General features: G+C 37.7%; 1 protein-coding gene across 4 annotated transcripts in view; it reads left to right on the plus strand.

Annotated features, from left to right (window-relative positions):
• The window catches only part of LOC119577931 (activin receptor type-2A-like), a 42,568-nt gene extending 39,247 nt beyond the window's left edge, over window positions 1-3,321 (plus strand). For all 4 annotated transcript variants that reach the window (XM_037925616.1, XM_037925617.1, XM_037925613.1 and 1 more), the window contains one exon: window positions 1,253-3,321. The gene's annotated coding sequence lies outside the window, so the exon portion shown is untranslated. The remainder of the gene's footprint in view (window positions 1-1,252) is intronic.
• The last annotated feature ends 1,679 nt before the right edge of the window (window positions 3,322-5,000 follow it).

A 5,000-nucleotide genomic window follows, 5' to 3' on the forward strand; every position in this document is an offset into this window, starting at 1 on the left:
CAACAAAAATATCCTTCAGTCTTGATTTATCAGAAAATATGGCAAACAAAGACTTTAGAAAATAACGATAACTGAAAATACAACATATGCTCGTAGTATTACGAAGAAACGGCAAGGGATGCTGGTATTTGGCATGAGCGGTCGTCACGCATGCTAGGGTGATGATATAAGCCCCCGGTAGTGGGGCCCGGGCCACTATGAATACTACCTGTCGGGAAAAGGTTAACAAAAGATTTAATAAAAGTATTTTTAGGCAGTTGGTCTGAGAACACCATTGGATATGCATATAACTCACAAATGATGATCATGAAAATAATTATAAAAGAAATATATATATATATATATATATATATATATATATATATATATATATATATATATATATATATATATATATATATGTATGTATGTATGTATGTATGTATGTGTGTATATATAGTGATAATGACCTTCAAGATTATTATCATAATAAACATAACAATATTATTTCTTTTATTACTATCATCATTATCATAAATATTATAAGATAATATGAAATAATAGTGATGAGGATAATATGAAACGATAATGATAATAATAATATAAAATAATAATAGTGATGGAAACAATAATAACTGAGATAATAATAATCGTATTAGAATTACCCATTTACATTACTTTCATTTTTATCCTCATCATTATTAACATTGCTTTAGTTACCATCATCATCATCATAATAATCATTGTTATTGTTATCCTCACTATCATTATCATTGACAATACTATTATCATTATTAACATTATAGTTGCTTTTAACATCATCTAAAGCCACCATTGCTGGGTTGCAACAATCCAGCAGCAAGTGTTCAGCCGATGTTCCCATGGCAGTCAGTCATTTCTGTTTGGTAACCAAAGTGATTTCTCATTCCAAGCCAACAGTCACAGCCCCAAGTCTTCTTTATTTTTTCATCTTCTTTTCCTTCTTTGTCTTCCATCTTTTTGTCTGGGAGGTAGATATGAAATTACCCAATTAAGGACTACACAGATGGCCACTAGCACATAGTGAGCCTAGGTTTCGTTAGCTTGGTGGGTTTGACCATGAAGCAACCATGGTTGAAGACCTGGGGAAATCAGTTGTAGATAATTTAATGGTGTGTTGAAATCTATTGGAGAATAACCTGCTAATTATGAATTTTATGAATTACTTAATAGTGTGTAGGTAATTGTGTGAGTGTATTTTCAAACCTACTCATTTATTTTCTTCTTCTTTCAGGCCATTATGTGGTGGCCACGTACCTGGACAAGTACCTGTGCTGTAACCGCCTATTCTGGGTCCTGGTGCGGGACAGACCCCAGCCACCGCGTCCCACAGGCACCAGCTGTGTTGGGGGCCGAGTGTATCATGTAACTGCCTCAGTCCCCCCTCTCCCCCTTTTCCCAACTTTTAATCTGTACACCACAGCCATTAACTACAGTTGCAGCTTCTCTTGACTAAGCAAAGTCTAGCCAGTCTAAGAAGATTGGTCTTTGGGGACTTATCCTAGAGAATGTACTCATCCTTTGTGAGTACATCAAGCTTGGTACTGGCGGGTGAGAGGCTGTGTGAGTCAGATATGTCTTCCTGTAACTGATTAGTGCAATAGTTTGATATCCTTGGCGGTGCTTCAGATGCATTTCCCCCCCTTCCCGTATGAAAGAACTGACATAAAATAAAAATGAATTTTTCAAAGTCCAGTGTGTCCAACCATCTCTTTTGTTTGGCTGGTTTGGTGTTGGGTGAGGGGGGAGACTGAGTGTGGTGCCAAAGGGGTCAACAGGGAAGTGCTCGGACTGCTAAGAAAGGCCACCTGAAAGGAAGGTAACTCATGAGAACTTTCTCCCTGGCTGTTACAATATTCTCTGGGGCACTCGTCATCATCATCATCAAACATCCTCGTGACTCGAAGCATTTTTATTGTCTTAATGTTATATTATTCCAAACCAAGAGTTACATGCAAGCATCTACATGTGAAAAAGAAGAAAAGAAGAATAGGCATCTACAAGACGGTAATGGCAAGATTTGGAGTTAGGTTTACTGAAAAATTACTTTAAGTTATGTAGAAATGAAACTTAAAAAAAAGGAAAAAAGAATAAAAAGAAAATATTGCTCTATTGAACAATAGGAAACCAGAGTATGGAGCTGAATAGCAGCTAACTTCTCAGGAAAATGGATGGAATTCCAGTGTGTGTCGAATGACCTTTTAGAAAATGTTATTGCTGTTTGCATTCAACTTGCTGAATTGAAGGAAACAAATTATTCTTAACGGATTGGCAGTAGCTGCCCACCTTGGGAATGTTTGACCTCAGGAATGCCCTTCCAAGAGTCCCTACTGCCAGAGTTAGTTCCTTGAGTTGAGTACCGACAAGGTGGGGTTTATTGTACTATGTAAGTACTTCTTGGGAATGCTCCCAGTTTTATGGTTCTGCATTTTCTTAATCTGAATGTGTCTAGTTCTGTGCATTGAAACTGTGGAGTGGATGCTGTGTTATGATAGTAATATTTACAGTTTGTTGGCATATGTTCTTTAAAAAACAAAAAAATAAAAAATAAAAAAAAATCATAAAAATCATAAAAAAATAAGACTTGGTTTTTAGAGCTAAGATCAGCATACTTTGCATCCAGCCATTCAATTTTGCAGCTCATAGTGCAGCTTCAAGCTCAACTCAGTAACTCAGGCATAAAAATTATGGTTGTGCCCTCCTGGCAAGTGTTTGAGTGTGTGGAAAAAGGGTTTGGGTTTGTCAGTCAACCAATAAGGACACATTTTGGGCATCCATTTTTGGAAATGCAAAAACAAGATAAGTAAAAGCTATATTGGCCCAAGAGCCTATGAATAATGCCATTCAAACACAGAGAAAATGATTGAAAAAATGAAAAGATGCTAAAAAGTATTTGTGATTCGTGAACGCATGTAAGAAATAGTTTCAGAATCATTTGAGGAAAGATGAGGGAATAGAATTCAAGAATGTGTCCAGTATTTTTTAGAGGGTAGGCTTTGGAAATATCAAGTGATTACCTTCTAAGCTGGTACAAAAGTCTGACGACCCTGCCCAGTAAAATCAGTTCTCTAAGGCCAGCAGAGGGCCACGATTGGGCTGCCTCTTTACCGTCAGCTCAGGATACCCTTCAGTGACCACCCTGTTACCACTTTGCCCCCACACACATACATACCCTCATACTGTAAATATTTGCGCCTTGTTTGTAGCATTACAGAAGTTGTCGCCAGCAAAACGGAACTAGTGATTATTTTAATGTGGTTTATTTGTGAAACCAATGGTGCTTTTTTTCTTCTATCTCCAAGATGAATGTTAACTGTTGTATAATGAAGAAGCCAACTTGAGTGAGGACACTGGCACATTGCCCACTCAGCATTGTAAATACCTCATGCCTGTACACAGCCTCATGACCTTTGGCATCCAGACCTCACCATGACAGATCATGAGTGCTTTTGTTCTAATTGCTGTTGCCTCTTGCTTGAGGATGAGAAGCAGTTTTATCACCAGTTGCCTGGAAACTAAGAAGCTGGGAAAATGTTTACAATAGCCAAATTGGATTGAAGGAAGAAGGAATTTTAGAATATGAAAAATATAGAAAGAGGGAGCTATGATTAGAATCAACTTGGGTTTTAAGTTTCTAATTGAGGATTGCTAAAGTGACCATTTTCAGAAATTTTCTATTACTAAAATTATTGAAAAATATGTTTGTAAGCTTGATTGGAAAGAAAATACACATGTTGATATTGGCTGTGTTAACTGAGGCTGTAATTCTAATAATATTGCTGTCTAGCCTGAGGCTATGGTGTAATAAGAACACAGAGCTAAAGAAAATGGTTGTGAGGACTGGAGCCGTCATGTGATAGACTGGATACGTATGGGGACTCGTGGGCACCTGGCTTGTGTCCGAGGAAACCCACTTAAATTTGTCATCAAGACGAAGAATAATTGTGTATGGGGAATATTGCTTTCATATTCTCTCTCTCTCTCTCTCTCTCTCTCTCTCTCTCTCTCTCTCTCTCTCTCTCTCTCCCTCCCTCTCCCTCTCCCTCTCCCTCTCCCTCTCCCTCTCCCTCCTTCCCTCCCTCCCTCCCTCTCCCCCCTCCTCCTTCTCTCCCTCCCTCCTTCCCCTCTCCTCTTATCCTTCTATCCCCTTATCCTCTTTTCCTTCTCTTATCCCCCTTCCACCTTCCCCCTTTCCATCCCCTCTTCCCTTTTCTTGTCTTTTCTTTCTCCATTCTTCTCTCAAAAAAAGTTTTGTTTAACAAAAGTTAGGGAAACCCCCATGCTTTGTCGTTCCTTGCAGGCACTAGCATGCCTCTTGTATGTATCCATGTAGTAGCATAAAATTCATTACTATAAAGTTATTCCCTATAATATATTTGAGGTGAAATGCTGGACCAGGTCTATGAGGTGAGCTTAGTACAGTTGAACTCGGATTATTAATAAAAAGTGTGGATCACTGTTGATTACAGGGAAAGGAAAATTACTCACAAGTAGAGCCTTACTAACAGATCCTGATAGGACAATTGGTCAAAATTTTACATAAGCTGTAGTTCTTTTTTTACTGAATAACAGCAGAAACTTCGGTAAGGGTCCAGTTTCATCCAGCCATCTTATGTGCAAACAATGGAGCAAATAAATCTAAGAAACTTATCTTCTATGTATTTCCATCGAATTTATTAGACACACAGTTGAATGATTTGGTGTGCCGTCATAACACACAATGAAATTGGGCTAAAGCATTTGTAGTTACGTGGGACTTAACTGTCAATAGCATTTTTTTTTTTTTTTTTTTTTTTCTTCCTTCCTTCCTTCCTTCTTTGCTTTGGTTTGCTTTGCTTTGTACTACCATTTGTTAATGCAATCAATCAATAAAATATCGTTGCTATTTGTGGAACAGTTAATAAAGCCTTACGCATAAATTTGATACGGTCATCAGGAAACTTTCTAAATGCATTTTCATATCAGAAAGTTGCTTTTGTCTA

This window comes from Penaeus monodon, chromosome 10, assembly GCF_015228065.2.
Source record: "Penaeus monodon isolate SGIC_2016 chromosome 10, NSTDA_Pmon_1, whole genome shotgun sequence".
Classification (NCBI taxonomy): Eukaryota; Metazoa; Arthropoda; class Malacostraca; order Decapoda; family Penaeidae; genus Penaeus; species Penaeus monodon.